Genomic DNA, 16,911 nt, shown 5'->3' with positions numbered 1-16,911 from the left:
AGGTGAAGCAGGTAGAGAGTCTGTAAGACAAGGTGAAGCAGGTGGAGAGTCTGTAAGACAAGGTGAACAGGTAGAGAGTCTGTAAGACAATGTGAAGCAGGTAGAGAGTCTGTAAGACAAGGTGAAGCAGGTGGAGAGTCTGTAAGACAAGGTGAAGCAGGTAGAGAGTCTGTAAGACAAGCTGAATCAGGTAGAGAGTCTGTAAGACAAGGTGAAGCAGGTAGAGAGTCTGTAAGACAAGGTGAAGCAGGTAGAGAGTCTGTAAGACAAGGTGAAGCAGGTAGAGAGTCTGTAAGACAAGGTGAAGCAGGTAGAGAGTCTGTAAGACAAGGTGAAGCAGGAGGAGAGTCTGTAAGACAAGGTGAAGCAGGTAGAGAGTCTGTAAGACAAGGTGAAGCAGGTAGAGAGTCTGTAAGACAAGGTGAAGCAGGAGGAGAGTCTGTAAGACAAGGTGAAGCAGGTAGAGAGTCTGTAAGACAAGGTGAAGCAGGTAGAGAGTCTGTAAGACAAGGTGAAGCAGGTATAGAGTCTGTAAGACAAGGTGAAGCAGGTAGAGAGTCTGTAAGACAAGGTGAAGCAGGAGGAGAGTCTGTAAGACAAGGTGAAGCAGGAGGAGAGTCTGTAAGACAAGGTGAAGCAGGAGGAGAGTCTGTAAGACAAGGTGAAGCAGGTAGAGAGTCTGTAAGACAAGGTGAAGCAGGTAGAGAGTCTGTAAGACAAGGTGAAGCAGGTGGAGAGTCTGTAAGACAAGGTGAAGCAGGTAGAGAGTCTGTAAGACAAGGTGAAGCAGGTGGAGAGTCTGTAAGACAAGGTGAAGCAGGAGGAGAGTCTGTAAGACAAGGTGAAGCAGGTAGAGAATCTGTAAGACAAGGTGAAGCAGGTAGAGAGTCTGTAAGACACGGTGAAGCAGGTAGAGAGTCTGTAAGACAAGGTGAAGCAGGTAGAGAGTCTGTAAGACAAGGTGAAGCAGGAGGAGAGTCTGTAAGACAAGGTGAAGCAGGTAGAGAGTCTGTAATACAAGGTGAAGCAGGTAGAGAGTCTGTAAGACAAGGTGAAGCAGGAGGAGAGTCTGTAAGACAAGGTGAAGCAGGTAGAGAGTCTGTAAGACACGGTGAAGCAGGTAGAGAGTCTGTAAGACAAGGTGAAGCAGGTAGAGAGTCTGTAAGACAAGGTGAAGCAGGAGGAGAGTCTGTAAGACAAGGTGAAGCAGGTAGAGATTCTGTAATACAAGGTGAAGCAGGTAGAGAGTCTGTAAGACAAGGTGAAGCAGGAGGAGAGTCTGTAAGACAAGGTGAAGCAGGTAGAGAGTCTGTAAGACAAGGTGAAGCAGGTAGAGAGTCTGTAAGACAAGGTGAAGCAGGTAGAGAGTCTGTAAGACAAGGTGAAGCAGGTAGAGAGTCTGTAAGACAAGGTGAAGCAGGAGGAGAGTCTGTAAGACAAGGTGAAGCAGGAGGAGAGTCTGTAAGACAAGGTGAAGCAGGAGGAGAGTCTGTAAGACAAGGTGAAGCAGGTAGAGAGTATGTAAGACAAGGTGAAGCAGGTAGAGAGTCTGTAAGACAAGGTGAAGCAGGTAGAGAGTCTGTAAGACAAGGTGAAGCAGGTGGAGAGTCTGTAAGACAAGGTGAAGCAGATGGAGAGTCTGTAAGACAAGGTGAAGCAGGTAGAGAGTCTGTAAGACAAGGTGAAGCAGGTAGAGAGTCTGTAAGACAAGGTGAAGCAGGTAGAGAGTCTGTAAGACAAGGTGAAGCAGGTAGAGAGTCTGTAAGACAAGGTGAAGCAGGAGGAGAGTCTGTAAGACAAGGTGAAGCAGGTAGAGAGTATGTAAGACAAGGTGAAGCAGGAGGAGAGTCTGTAAGACAAGGTGAAGCAGGAGGAGAGTCTGTAAGACAAGGTGAAGCAGGAGGAGAGTCTGTAAGACAAGGTGAAGCAGGTGGAGAGTCTGTAAGACAAGGTGAAGCAGGTAGAGAGTTTGTAAGACAAGGTGAAGCAGGTAGAGAGTCTGTAAGACAAGGTGAAGCAGGTAGAGAGTCTGTAAGACCAGGTGAAGCAGGTAGAGAGTCTGTAAGACAAGGTGAAGCAGGTGGAGAGTCTGTAAGACAAGGTGAAGCAGGTAGCGAGTCTGTAAGACAAGGTGAAGCAGGAGGAGAGTCTGTAAGACAAGGTGAAGCAGGTAGAGAGTCTGTAAGACAAGGTGAAGCAGGTGGAGAGTCTGTAAGACAAGGTGAAGCAGGTAGAGAGTCTGTAAGACAAGGTGAAGCAGGAGGAGAGTCTGTAAGACAAGGTGAAGCAGGAGGAGAGTCTGTAAGACAAGGTGAAGCAGGTAGAGAGTCTGTAAGACAAGGTGAAGCAGGTAGAGAGTCTGTAAGACAAGGTGAAGAAGGTAGAGAGTCTGTAAGACAAGGTGAAGCAGGTAGAGAGTCTGTAAGACAAGGTGAAGCAGGTAGCGAGTCTGTAAGACAAGGTGAAGCAGGAGGAGAGTCTGTAAGACAAGGTGAAGCAGGTAGAGAGTCTGTAAGACAAGGTGAAGCAAGAGGAGAGTCTGTAAGACAAGGTGAAGCAGGTGGAGAGTCTGTAAGACAAGGTGAAGCAGGTAGAGAGTCTGTAAGACAAGGTGAAGCAGGAAGAGAGTCTGTAAGACAAGGTGAAGCAGGTAGAGAGTCTGTAAGACAAGGTGAAGCAGGAGGAGAGTCTGTAAGACAAGGTGAAGCAGGTAGAGAGTCTGTAAGACAAGGTGAAGCAGGTGGAGAGTCTGTAAGACAAGGTGAAGCAGGTAGAGAGTCTGTAAGACAAGGTGAAGCAGGTAGAGAGTCTGTAAGACAAGGTGAAGCAGGTGGAGAGTCTGTAAGACAAGGTGAAGCAGGTGGAGAGTCTGTAAGACAAGGTGAAGCAGGTAGAGAGTCTGTAAGACAAGGTGAAGCAGGTGGAGAGTCTGTAAGACAAGGTGAACAGGTAGAGAGTCTGTAAGACAATGTGAAGCAGGTAGAGAGTCTGTAAGACAAGGTGAAGCAGGTGGAGAGTCTGTAAGACAAGGTGAAGCAGGTAGAGAGTCTGTAAGACAAGCTGAATCAGGTAGAGAGTCTGTAAGACAAGGTGAAGCAGGTAGAGAGTCTGTAAGACAAGGTGAAGCAGGTAGAGAGTCTGTAAGACAAGGTGAAGCAGGTAGAGAGTCTGTAAGACAAGGTGAAGCAGGTAGAGAGTCTGTAAGACAAGGTGAAGCAGGAGGAGAGTCTGTAAGACAAGGTGAAGCAGGTAGAGAGTCTGTAAGACAAGGTGAAGCAGGTAGAGAGTCTGTAAGACAAGGTGAAGCAGGAGGAGAGTCTGTAAGACAAGGTGAAGCAGGTAGAGAGTCTGTAAGACAAGGTGAAGCAGGTAGAGAGTCTGTAAGACAAGGTGAAGCAGGTATAGAGTCTGTAAGACAAGGTGAAGCAGGTAGAGAGTCTGTAAGACAAGGTGAAGCAGGAGGAGAGTCTGTAAGACAAGGTGAAGCAGGAGGAGAGTCTGTAAGACAAGGTGAAGCAGGAGGAGAGTATGTAAGACAAGGTGAAGCAGGTAGAGAGTCTGTAAGACAAGGTGAAGCAGGTAGAGAGTCTGTAAGACAAGGTGAAGCAGGTGGAGAGTCTGTAAGACAAGGTGAAGCAGGTAGAGAGTCTGTAAGACAAGGTGAAGCAGGTGGAGAGTCTGTAAGACAAGGTGAAGCAGGAGGAGAGTCTGTAAGACAAGGTGAAGCAGGTAGAGAATCTGTAAGACAAGGTGAAGCAGGTAGAGAGTCTGTAAGACACGGTGAAGCAGGTAGAGAGTCTGTAAGACAAGGTGAAGCAGGTAGAGAGTCTGTAAGACAAGGTGAAGCAGGTAGAGAGTCTGTAAGACAAGGTGAAGCAGGAGGAGAGTCTGTAAGACAAGGTGAAGCAGGTAGAGAGTCTGTAATACAAGGTGAAGCAGGTAGAGAGTCTGTAAGACAAGGTGAAGCAGGAGGAGAGTCTGTAAGACAAGGTGAAGCAGGTAGAGAGTCTGTAAGACAAGGTGAAGCAGGTAGAGAGTCTGTAAGACAAGGTGAAGCAGGTAGAGAGTCTGTAAGACAAGGTGAAGCAGGTAGAGAGTCTGTAAGACAAGGTGAAGCAGGAGGAGAGTCTGTAAGACAAGGTGAAGCAGGAGGAGAGTCTGTAAGACAAGGTGAAGCAGGAGGAGAGTCTGTAAGACAAGGTGAAGCAGGTAGAGAGTATGTAAGACAAGGTGAAGCAGGTAGAGAGTCTGTAAGACAAGGTGAAGCAGGTAGAGAGTCTGTAAGACAAGGTGAAGCAGGTAGAGAGTCTGTAAGACAAGGTGAAGCAGATGGAGAGTCTGTAAGACAAGGTGAAGCAGGTAGAGAGTCTGTAAGACAAGGTGAAGCAGGTAGAGAGTCTGTAAGACAAGGTGAAGCAGGTAGAGAGTCTGTAAGACAAGGTGAAGCAGGTAGAGAGTCTGTAAGACAAGGTGAAGCAGGAGGAGAGTCTGTAAGACAAGGTGAAGCAGGTAGATAGTATGTAAGACAAGGTGAAGCAGGAGGAGAGTCTGTAAGACAAGGTGAAGCATGAGGAGAGTCTGTAAGACAAGGTGAAGCAGGAGGAGAGTCTGTAAGACAAGGTGAAGCAGGTGGAGAGTCTGTAAGACAAGGTGAAGCAGGTAGAGAGTTTGTAAGACAAGGTGAAGCAGGTAGAGAGTCTGTAAGACAAGGTGAAGCAGGTAGATAGTCTGTAAGACCAGGTGAAGCAGGTAGAGAGTCTGTAAGACAAGGTGAAGCAGGTGGAGAGTCTGTAAGACAAGGTGAAGCAGGTAGCGAGTCTGTAAGACAAGGTGAAGCAGGAGGAGAGTCTGTAAGACAAGGTGAAGCAGGTAGAAAGTCTGTAAGACAAGGTGAAGCAGGTGGAGAGTCTGTAAGACAAGGTGAAGCAGGTAGAGAGTCTGTAAGACAAGGTGAAGCAGGAGGAGAGTCTGTAAGACAAGGTGAAGCAGGTGGAGAGTCTGTAAGACAAGGTGAAGCAGGAGGAGAGTCTGTAAGACAAGGTGAAGCAGGTAGAGAGTCTGTAAGACAAGGTGAAGCAGGAGGAGAGTCTGTAAGACAAGGTGAAGCAGGTAGAGAGTCTGTAAGACAAGGTGAAGCAGGTAGAGAGTCTGTAAGACAAGGTGAAGAAGGTAGAGAGTCTGTAAGACAAGGTGAAGCAGGTAGAGAGTCTGTAAGACAAGGTGAAGCAGGTAGCGAGTCTGTAAGACAAGGTGAAGCAGGAGGAGAGTCTGTAAGACAAGGTGAAGCAGGTAGAGAGTCTGTAAGACAAGGTGAAGCAAGAGGAGAGTCTGTAAGACAAGGTGAAGCAGGTGGAGAGTCTGTAAGACAAGGTGAAGCAGGTAGAGAGTCTGTAAGACAAGGTGAAGCAGGAAGAGAGTCTGTAAGACAAGGTGAAGCAGGTAGAGAGTCTGTAAGACAAGGTGAAGCAGGAGGAGAGTCTGTAAGACAAGGTGAAGCAGGTAGAGAGTCTGTAAGACAAGGTGAAGCAGGTAGAGAGTCTGTAAGACAAGGTGAAGCAGGTAGATAGTCTGTAAGACAAGGTGAAGCAGGTAGAGAGTCTGTAAGACAAGGTGAAGCAGGTATAGAGTCTGTAAGACAAGGTGAAGCAGGTGGATAGTCTGTAAGACAAGGTGAAGCAGGTAGAGAGTCTGTAAGACAAGGTGAAGCAGGTAGAGAGTCTGTAAGACAAAGTGAAGCAGGTAGAGAGTCTGTAAGACAAGGTGAAGCAGGTAGAGAGTCTGTAAGACAAGGTGAAGCAGGAGGAGAGTCTGTAAGACAAGGTGAAGCAGATGGAGAGTCTGTAAGACAAGGTGAAGCAGGTAGAGAGTCTGTAAGACAAGGTGAAGCAGGTAGAGAGTCTGTAAGACAAGGTGAAGCAGGTAGAGAGTCTGTAAGACAAGGTGAAGCAGGAGGAGAGTCTGTAAGACAAGGTGAAGCAGGTAGATAGTATGTAAGACAAGGTGAAGCAGGAGGAGAGTCTGTAAGACAAGGTGAAGCAGGAGGAGAGTCTGTAAGACAAGGTGAAGCAGGAGGAGAGTCTGTAAGACAAGGTGAAGCAGGTGGAGAGTCTGTAAGACAAGGTGAAGCAGGTAGAGAGTTTGTAAGACAAGGTGAAGCAGGTAGAGAGTCTGTAAGACAAGGTGAAGCAGGTAGAGAGTCTGTAAGACCAGGTGAAGCAGGTAGAGAGTCTGTAAGACAAGGTGAAGCAGGTGGAGAGTCTGTAAGACAAGGTGAAGCAGGTAGCGAGTCTGTAAGACAAGGTGAAGCAGGAGGAGAGTCTGTAAGACAAGGTGAAGCAGGTAGAAAGTCTGTAAGACAAGGTGAAGCAGGTGGAGAGTCTGTAAGACAAGGTGAAGCAGGTAGAGAGTCTGTAAGACAAGGTGAAGCAGGAGGAGAGTCTGTAAGACAAGGTGAAGCAGGTGGAGAGTCTGTAAGACAAGGTGAAGCAGGAGGAGAGTCTGTAAGACAAGGTGAAGCAGGTAGAGAGTCTGTAAGACAAGGTGAAGCAGGAGGAGAGTCTGTAAGACAAGGTGAAGCAGGTAGAGAGTCTGTAAGACAAGGTGAAGCAGGTAGAGAGTCTGTAAGACAAGGTGAAGAAGGTAGAGAGTCTGTAAGACAAGGTGAAGCAGGTAGAGAGTCTGTAAGACAAGGTGAAGCAGGTAGCGAGTCTGTAAGACAAGGTGAAGCAGGAGGAGAGTCTGTAAGACAAGGTGAAGCAGGTAGAGAGTCTGTAAGACAAGGTGAAGCAAGAGGAGAGTCTGTAAGACAAGGTGAAGCAGGTGGAGAGTCTGTAAGACAAGGTGAAGCAGGTAGAGAGTCTGTAAGACAAGGTGAAGCAGGAAGAGAGTCTGTAAGACAAGGTGAAGCAGGTAGAGAGTCTGTAAGACAAGGTGAAGCAGGAGGAGAGTCTGTAAGACAAGGTGAAGCAGGTAGAGAGTCTGTAAGACAAGGTGAAGCAGGTAGAGAGTCTGTAAGACAAGGTGAAGCAGGTAGATAGTCTGTAAGACAAGGTGAAGCAGGTAGAGAGTCTGTAAGACAAGGTGAAGCAGGTATAGAGTCTGTAAGACAAGGTGAAGCAGGTGGATAGTCTGTAAGACAAGGTGAAGCAGGTAGAGAGTCTGTAAGACAAGGTGAAGCAGGTAGAGAGTCTGTAAGACAAAGTGAAGCAGGTAGAGAGTCTGTAAGACAAGGTGAAGCAGGTAGAGAGTCTGTAAGACAAGGTGAAGCAGGAGGAGAGTCTGTAAGACAAGGTGAAGCAGGTAGCGAGTCTGTAAGACAAGGTGAAGCAGGAGGAGAGTCTGTAAGACAAGGTGAAGCAGGTAGAGAGTCTGTAAGACAAGGTGAAGCAGGTAGAGAGTCTGTAAGACAAGGTGAAGCAGGTATAGAGTCTGTAAGACAAGGTGAAGCAGGTAGAGAGTCTGTAAGACAAGGTGAAGCAGGAGGAGAGTCTGTAAGACAAGGTGAAGCAGGAGGAGAGTCTGTAAGACAAGGTGAAGCAGGAGGAGAGTCTGTAAGACAAGGTGAAGCAGGTAGAGAGTCTGTAAGACAAGGTGAAGCAGGTAGAGAGTCTGTAAGACAAGGTGAAGCAGGTGGAGAGTCTGTAAGACAAGGTGAAGCAGGTAGAGAGTCTGTAAGACAAGGTGAAGCAGGTGGAGAGTCTGTAAGACAAGGTGAAGCAGGAGGAGAGTCTGTAAGACAAGGTGAAGCAGGTAGAGAATCTGTAAGACAAGGTGAAGCAGGTAGAGAGTCTGTAAGACACGGTGAAGCAGGTAGAGAGTCTGTAAGACAAGGTGAAGCAGGTAGAGAGTCTGTAAGACAAGGTGAAGCAGGAGGAGAGTCTGTAAGACAAGGTGAAGCAGGTAGAGAGTCTGTAATACAAGGTGAAGCAGGTAGAGAGTCTGTAAGACAAGGTGAAGCAGGAGGAGAGTCTGTAAGACAAGGTGAAGCAGGTAGAGAGTCTGTAAGACAAGGTGAAGCAGGTAGAGAGTCTGTAAGACAAGGTGAAGCAGGTAGAGAGTCTGTAAGACAAGGTGAAGCAGGTAGAGAGTCTGTAAGACAAGGTGAAGCAGGAGGAGAGTCTGTAAGACAAGGTGAAGCAGGAGGAGAGTCTGTAAGACAAGGTGAAGCAGGAGGAGAGTCTGTAAGACAAGGTGAAGCAGGTAGAGAGTATGTAAGACAAGGTGAAGCAGGTAGAGAGTCTGTAAGACAAGGTGAAGCAGGTATAGAGTCTGTAAGACAAGGTGAAGCAGGTAGAGAGTCTGTAAGACAAGGTGAAGCAGATGGAGAGTCTGTAAGACAAGGTGAAGCAGGTAGAGAGTCTGTAAGACAAGGTGAAGCAGGTAGAGAGTCTGTAAGACAAGGTGAAGCAGGTAGAGAGTCTGTAAGACAAGGTGAAGCAGGTAGAGAGTCTGTAAGACAAGGTGAAGCAGGAGGAGAGTCTGTAAGACAAGGTGAAGCAGGTAGATAGTATGTAAGACAAGGTGAAGCAGGAGGAGAGTCTGTAAGACAAGGTGAAGCAGGAGGAGAGTCTGTAAGACAAGGTGAAGCAGGAGGAGAGTCTGTAAGACAAGGTGAAGCAGGTGGAGAGTCTGTAAGACAAGGTGAAGCAGGTAGAGAGTTTGTAAGACAAGGTGAAGCAGGTAGAGAGTCTGTAAGACAAGGTGAAGCAGGTAGAGAGTCTGTAAGACCAGGTGAAGCAGGTAGAGAGTCTGTAAGACAAGGTGAAGCAGGTGGAGAGTCTGTAAGACAAGGTGAAGCAGGTAGCGAGTCTGTAAGACAAGGTGAAGCAGGAGGAGAGTCTGTAAGACAAGGTGAAGCAGGTAGAAAGTCTGTAAGACAAGGTGAAGCAGGTGGAGAGTCTGTAAGACAAGGTGAAGCAGGTAGAGAGTCTGTAAGACAAGGTGAAGCAGGAGGAGAGTCTGTAAGACAAGGTGAAGCAGGTGGAGAGTCTGTAAGACAAGGTGAAGCAGGAGGAGAGTCTGTAAGACAAGGTGAAGCAGGTAGAGAGTCTGTAAGACAAGGTGAAGCAGGAGGAGAGTCTGTAAGACAAGGTGAAGCAGGTAGAGAGTCTGTAAGACAAGGTGAAGCAGGTAGAGAGTCTGTAAGACAAGGTGAAGAAGGTAGAGAGTCTGTAAGACAAGGTGAAGCAGGTAGAGAGTCTGTAAGACAAGGTGAAGCAGGTAGCGAGTCTGTAAGACAAGGTGAAGCAGGAGGAGAGTCTGTAAGACAAGGTGAAGCAGGTAGAGAGTCTGTAAGACAAGGTGAAGCAAGAGGAGAGTCTGTAAGACAAGGTGAAGCAGGTGGAGAGTCTGTAAGACAAGGTGAAGCAGGTAGAGAGTCTGTAAGACAAGGTGAAGCAGGAAGAGAGTCTGTAAGACAAGGTGAAGCAGGTAGAGAGTCTGTAAGACAAGGTGAAGCAGGAGGAGAGTCTGTAAGACAAGGTGAAGCAGGTAGAGAGTCTGTAAGACAAGGTGAAGCAGGTAGAGAGTCTGTAAGACAAGGTGAAGCAGGTAGATAGTCTGTAAGACAAGGTGAAGCAGGTAGAGAGTCTGTAAGACAAGGTGAAGCAGGTATAGAGTCTGTAAGACAAGGTGAAGCAGGTGGATAGTCTGTAAGACAAGGTGAAGCAGGTAGAGAGTCTGTAAGACAAGGTGAAGCAGGTAGAGAGTCTGTAAGACAAGGTGAAGCAGGTAGAGAGTCTGTAAGACAAGGTGAAGCAGGTAGAGAGTCTGTAAGACAAGGTGAAGCAGGAGGAGAGTCTGTAAGACAAGGTGAAGCAGGTAGAGAGTATGTAAGACAAGGTGAAGCAGGAGGAGAGTCTGTAAGACAAGGTGAAGCAGGAGGAGAGTCTGTAAGACAAGGTGAAGCAGGTAGAGAGTCTGTAAGACAAGGTGAAGCAGATAGAGAGTCTGTAAGACAAGGTGAAGAAGGTAGAGAGTCTGTAAGACAAGGTGAAGCAGGTGGAGAGTCTGTAAGACAAGGTGAAGCAGGTAGCGAGTCTGTAAGACAAGGTGAAGCAGGAGGAGAGTCTGTAAGACAAGGTGAAGCAGGTAGAGAGTCTGTAAGACAAGGTGAAGCAAGAGGAGAGTCTGTAAGACAAGGTGAAGCAGGTGGAGAGTCTGTAAGACAAGGTGAAGCAGGTAGAGAGTCTGTAAGACAAGGTGAAGCAGGAAGAGAGTCTGTAAGACAAGGTGAAGCAGGTAGAGAGTCTGTAAGACAAGGTGAAGCAGGAGGAGAGTCTGTAAGACAAGGTGAAGCAGGTAGAGAGTCTGTAAGACAAGGTGAAGCAGGTAGAGAGTCTGTAAGACAAGGTGAAGCAGGTAGATAGTCTGTAAGACAAGGTGAAGCAGGTAGAGAGTCTGTAAGACAAGGTGAAGCAGGTATAGAGTCTGTAAGACAAGGTGAAGCAGGTGGATAGTCTGTAAGACAAGGTGAAGCAGGTAGAGAGTCTGTAAGACAAGGTGAAGCAGGTAGAGAGTCTGTAAGACAAGGTGAAGCAGGTAGAGAGTCTGTAAGACAAGGTGAAGCAGGTAGAGAGTCTGTAAGACAAGGTGAAGCAGGAGGAGAGTCTGTAAGACAAGGTGAAGCAGGTAGAGAGTATGTAAGACAAGGTGAAGCAGGAGGAGAGTCTGTAAGACAAGGTGAAGCAGGAGGAGAGTCTGTAAGACAAGGTGAAGCAGGTAGAGAGTCTGTAAGACAAGGTGAAGCAGGAGGAGAGTCTGTAAGACAAGGTGAAGCAGGAGGAGAGTCTGTAAGACAAGGTGAAGCAGGAGGAGAGTCTGTAAGACAAGGTGAAGCAGGTAGAGAGTCTGTAAGACAAGGTGAAGCAGGAGGAGAGTCTGTAAGACAAGGTGAAGCAGGTGGAGAGTCTGTAAGACAAGGTGAAGCAGGTAGAGAGCCTGTAAGACAAGGTGAAGCAGGTAGAGAGTCTGTAAGACAAGGTGAAGCAGGTAGAGAGTCTGTAAGACAAGGTGAAGCAGGTGGAGAGTCTGTAAGACAAGGTGAAGCAGGAGGAGAGTCTGTAAGACAAGGTGAAGCAGGTAGAGAGTCTGTAAGACAAGGTGAAGCAGGTAGAGAGTCTGTAAGACAAGGTGAAGCAGGTAGAGAGTCTGTAAGACAAGGTGAAGCAGGTAGAGAGTCTGTAAGACAAGGTGAAGCAGGTGGAGAGTCTGTAAGACAAGGTGAAGCAGGTAGAGAGTCTGTAAGACAATGTGAAGCAGGTGGAGAGTATGTAAGACAAGGTGAAGCAGGAGGAGAGTCTGTAAGACAAGGTGAAGCAGGTAGAGAGTCTGTAAGACAAGGTGAAGCAGGTAGAGAGTCTGTAAGACAAGGTGAAGCAGGTAGAGAGTCTGTAAGACAAGGTGAAGCAGGTGGAGAGTCTGTAAGACAAGGTGAAGCAGGTGGAGAGTCTGTAAGACAAGGTGAAGCAGGTAGATAGTCTGTAAGACAAGGTGAAGCAGGTGGAGAGTCTGTAAGACAAGGTGAAGCAGGTAGATCGTCTGTAAGACAAGGTGAAGCAGGTGGATAGTCTGTAAGACAAGGTGAAGCAGGAGGATAGTCTGTAAGACAAGGTGAAGCAGGAGGAGAGTCTGTAAGACAAGGTGAAGCAGGTAGAGAGTCTGTAAGACAAGTTGAAGCAGGTAGAGAGTCTGTAAGACAAGGTGAAGCAGGTAGAGAGTCTGTAAGACAAGGTGAAGCAGGTGGAGAGTCTGTAAGACAAGGTGAAGCAGGTAGAGAGTCTGTAAGACAAGGTGAAGCAGGTAGAGAGTCTGTAAGACAAGGTGAAGCAGGTAGAGAGTCTGTAAGACAAGGTGAAGCAGGTAGAGAGTCTGTAAGACAAGGTGAAGCAGGTAGAGAGTCTGTAAGACAAGGTGAAGCAGATGGAGAGTCTGTAAGACAAGGTGAAGCAGGTAGAGAGTCTGTAAGACAAGGTGAAGCAGGTAGAGAGTCTGTAAGACAAGGTGAAAGCAGGTGGAGAGTCTGTAAGACAAGGTGAAGCAGGTAGAGAGTCTGTAAGACAAGGTGAAGCAGGTATAGAGTCTGTAAGACAAGGTGAAGCAGGTAGAGAGTCTGTAAGACAAGGTGAAGCAGGAGGAGAGTCTGTAAGACAAGGTGAAGCAGGAGGAGAGTCTGTAAGACAAGGTGAAGCAGGAGGAGAGTCTGTAAGACAAGGTGAAGCAGGTAGATAGTCTGTAAGACAAGGTGAAGCAGGTCGAGAGTCTGTAAGACAAGGTGAAGCAGGTGGAGAGTCTGTAAGACAAGGTGAAGCAGGTGGAGAGTCTGTAAGACAAGGTGAAGCAGGTAGAGAGTCTGTAAGACAAGGTGAAGCAGGTGGAGAGTCTGTAAGACAAGGTGAAGCAGGTAGAGAGTCTGTAAGACAAGGTGAAGCAGGTAGAGAGTCTGTAAGACAAGGTGAAGCAGGTGGAGAGTCTGTAAGACAAGGTGAAGCAGGTAGAGAGTCTGTAAGACAAGGTGAAGCAGGTGGAGAGTCTGTAAGACAAGGTGAAGCAGGTGGAGAGTCTGTAAGACAAGGTGAAGCAGGTAGAGAGTCTGTAAGACAAGGTGAAGCAGGTGGAGAGTCTGTAAGACAAGGTGAACAGGTAGAGAGTCTGTAAGACAATGTGAAGCAGGTAGAGAGTCTGTAAGACAAGGTGAAGCAGGTGGAGAGTCTGTAAGACAAGGTGAAGCAGGTAGAGAGTCTGTAAGACAAGGTGAATCAGGTAGAGAGTCTGTAAGACAAGGTGAAGCAGGTAGAGAGTCTGTAAGACAAGGTGAAGCAGGTAGAGAGTCTGTAAGACAAGGTGAAGCAGGTATAGAGTCTGTAAGACAAGGTGAAGCAGGTAGAGAGTCTGTAAGACAAGGTGAAGCAGGAGGAGAGTCTGTAAGACAAGGTGAAGCAGGTAGAGAGTCTGTAAGACAAGGTGAAGCAGGTAGAGAGTCTGTAAGACAAGGTGAAGCAGGAGGAGAGTCTGTAAGACAAGGTGAAGCAGGTAGAGAGTCTGTAAGACAAGGTGAAGCAGGTAGAGAGTCTGTAAGACAAGGTGAAGCAGGTATAGAGTCTGTAAGACAAGGTGAAGCAGGTAGAGAGTCTGTAAGACAAGGTGAAGCAGGAGGAGAGTCTGTAAGACAAGGTGAAGCAGGAGGAGAGTCTGTAAGACAAGGTGAAGCAGGTAGAGAGTCTGTAAGACAAGGTGAAGCAGGATGAGAGTCTGTAAGACAAGGTGAAGCAGGTAGAGAGTCTGTAAGACAAGGTGAAGCAGGTAGAGAGTCTGTAAGACAAGGTGAAGCAGGTAGAGAGTCTGTAAGACAAGGTGAAGCAGGTGGAGAGTCTGTAAGACAAGGTGAAGCAGGTGGAGAGTCTGTAAGACAAGGTGAAGCAGGTAGAGAGTCTGTAAGACAAGGTGAAGCAGGTGGAGAGTCTGTAAGACAAGGTGAAGCAGGTAGAGAGTCTGTAAGACAAGGTGAAGCAGGAGGAGAGTCTGTAAGACAAGGTGAAGCAGGTAGAGAGTCTGTAAGACAAGGTGAAGCAGGTAGAGAGTCTGTAAGACAAGGTGAAGCAGGTATAGAGTCTGTAAGACAAGGTGAAGCAGGTAGAGAGTCTGTAAGACAAGGTGAAGCAGGAGGAGAGTCTGTAAGACAAGGTGAAGCAGGAGGAGAGTCTGTAAGACAAGGTGAAGCAGGAGGAGAGTCTGTAAGACAAGGTGAAGCAGGTAGAGAGTCTGTAAGACAAGGTGAAGCAGGTAGAGAGTCTGTAAGACAAGGTGAAGCAGGTGGAGAGTCTGTAAGACAAGGTGAAGCAGGTGGAGAGTCTGTAAGACAAGGTAAAGCAGGTAGAGAGTCTGTAAGACAAGGTGAAGCAGGTGGAGAGTCTGTAAGACAAGGTGAAGCAGGTAGAGAGTCTGTAAGACAAGGTGAAGCAGGTGGAGAGTCTGTAAGACAAGGTGAAGCAGGTGGAGAGTCTGTAAGACAAGGTGAAGCAGGTAGAGAGTCTGTAAGACAAGGTGAAGCAGGTGGAGAGTCTGTAAGACAAGGTGAAGCAGGTAGAGAGTCTGTAAGACAAGGTGAAGCAGGTATAGAGTCTGTAAGACAAGGTGAAGCAGGTAGAGAGTCTGTAAGACAAGGTGAAGCAGGTAGAGAGTCTGTAAGACAAGGTGAAGCAGGTAGAGAGTCTGTAAGACAAGGTGAAGCAGATGGAGAGTCTGTAAGACAAGGTGAAGCAGGTAGAGAGTCTGTAAGACAAGGTGAAGCAGGTAGAGAGTCTGTAAGACAAGGTGAAGCAGGTAGAGAGTCTGTAAGACAAGGTGAAGCAGGTAGAGAGTCTGTAAGACAAGGTGAAGCAGGAGGAGAGTCTGTAAGACAAGGTGAAGCAGGTAGAGAGTATGTAAGACAAGGTGAAGCAGGAGGAGAGTCTGTAAGACAAGGTGAAGCAGGAGGAGAGTCTGTAAGACAAGGTGAAGCAGGTAGAGAGTCTGTAAGACAAGGTGAAGCAGGTAGATCGTCTGTAAGACAAGGTGAAGCAGGTGGAGAGTCTGTAAGACAAGGTGAAGCAGGTAGATCGTCTGTAAGACAAGGTGAAGCAGGTGGATAGTCTGTAAGACAAGGTGAAGCAGGAGGAGAGTCTGTAAGACAAGGTGAAGCAGGAGGAGAGTCTGTAAGACAAGGTGAAGCAGGTAGAGAGTCTGTAAGACAAGTTGAAGCAGGTAGAGAGTCTGTAAGACAAGGTGAAGCAGGTAGAGAGTCTGTAAGACAAGGTGAAGCAGGTGGAGAGTCTGTAAGACAAGGTGAAGCAGGTAGAGAGTCTGTAAGACAAGGTGAAGCAGGTAGAGAGTCTGTAAGACAAGGTGAAGCAGGTAGAGAGTCTGTAAGACAAGGTGAAGCAGGTAGAGAGTCTGTAAGACAAGGTGAAGCAGGTAGAGAGTCTGTAAGACAAGGTGAAGCAGGAGGAGAGTCTGTAAGACAAGGTGAAGCAGGTAGAGAGTCTGTAAGACAAGGTGAAGCAGGTAGAGAGTCTGTAAGACAAGGTGAAGCAGGTAGAGAGTCTGTAAGACAAGGTGAAGCAGGTAGAGAGTCTGTAAGACAAGGTGAAGCAGGAGGAGAGTCTGTAAGACAAGGTGAAGCAGGTAGAGAGTCTGTAAGACAAGGTGAAGCAAGTAGAGAGTCTGTAAGACAAGGTGAAGCAGGTAGAGAGTCTGTAAGACAAGGTGAAGCAGGAGGAGAGTCTGTAAGACAAGGTGAAGCAGGTAGAGAGTCTGTAAGACAAGGTGAAGCAGGTGGAGAGTCTGTAAGACAAGGTAAAGCAGGTAGAGAGTCTGTAAGACAAGGTGAAGCAGGTAGAGAGTCTGTAAGACAAGGTGAAGCAGGTGGAGAGTCTGTAAGACAAGGTGAAGCAGGTGGAGAGTCTGTAAGACAAGGTGAAGCAGGTAGAGAGTCTGTAAGACAAGGTGAAGCAGGTGGAGAGTCTGTAAGACAAGGTGAACAGGTAGAGAGTCTGTAAGACAAGGTGAAGCAGGTAGAGAGTCTGTAAGACAAGGTGAAGCAGGTGGAGAGTCTGTAAGACAAGGTGAAGCAGGTAGAGAGTCTGTAAGACAAGGTGAATCAGGTAGAGAGTCTGTAAGACAAGGTGAAGCAGGTAGAGAGTCTGTAAGACAAGGTGAAGCAGGTAGAGAGTCTGTAAGACAAGGTGAAGCAGGTAGAGAGTCTGTAAGACAAGGTGAAGCAGGTAGAGAGTCTGTAAGACAAGGTGAAGCAGGAGGAGAGTCTGTAAGACAAGGTGAAGCAGGTAGAGAGTCTGTAAGACAAGGTGAAGCAGGTAGAGAGTCTGTAAGACAAGGTGAAGCAGGAGGAGAGTCTGTAAGACAAGGTGAAGCAGGTAGAGAGTCTGTAAGACAAGGTGAAGCAGGTAGAGAGTCTGTAAGACAAGGTGAAGCAGGAGGAGAGTCTGTAAGACAAGGTGAAGCAGGTAGAGAGTATGTAAGACAAGGTGAAGCAGGAGGAGAGTCTGTAAGACAAGGTGAAGCAGGAGGAGAGTCTGTAAGACAAGGTGAAGCAGGTAGAGAGTCTGTAAGACAAGGTGAAGCAGGTAGATCGTCTGTAAGACAAGGTGAAGCAGGTGGAGAGTCTGTAAGACAAGGTGAAGCAGGTAGATCGTCTGTAAGACAAGGTGAAGCAGGTGGATAGTCTGTAAGACAAGGTGAAGCAGGAGGAGAGTCTGTAAGACAAGGTGAAGCAGGAGGAGAGTCTGTAAGACAAGGTGAAGCAGGTAGAGAGTCTGTAAGACAAGTTGAAGCAGGTAGAGAGTCTGTAAGACAAGGTGAAGCAGGTAGAGAGTCTGTAAGACAAGGTGAAGCAGGTGGAGAGTCTGTAAGACAAGGTGAAGCAGGTAGAGAGTCTGTAAGACAAGGTGAAGCAGGTAGAGAGTCTGTAAGACAAGGTGAAGCAGGTAGAGAGTCTGTAAGACAAGGTGAAGCAGGTAGAGAGTCTGTAAGACAAGGTGAAGCAGGTAGAGAGTCTGTAAGACAAGGTGAAGCAGGAGGAGAGTCTGTAAGACAAGGTGAAGCAGGTAGAGAGTCTGTAAGACAAGGTGAAGCAGGTAGAGAGTCTGTAAGACAAGGTGAAGCAGGTAGAGAGTCTGTAAGACAAGGTGAAGCAGGTAGAGAGTCTGTAAGACAAGGTGAAGCAGGAGGAGAGTCTGTAAGACAAGGTGAAGCAGGTAGAGAGTCTGTAAGACAAGGTGAAGCAGGTAGAGAGTCTGTAAGACAAGGTGAAGCAGGTAGAGAGTCTGTAAGACAAGGTGAAGCAGGAGGAGAGTCTGTAAGACAAGGTGAAGCAGGTAGAGAGTCTGTAAGACAAGGTGAAGCAGGTGGAGAGTCTGT

The sequence above is a fragment of the Notolepis coatsorum genome, assembly GCF_963971535.1.
Source record: "Notolepis coatsorum genome assembly, chromosome: 1".
In the NCBI taxonomy this organism is placed as follows: domain Eukaryota; kingdom Metazoa; phylum Chordata; class Actinopteri; order Aulopiformes; family Paralepididae; genus Notolepis; species Notolepis coatsorum.
The sequence above is the reverse complement of the archived record's forward strand: the minus strand, read 5'-3'. Positions refer to the sequence as shown.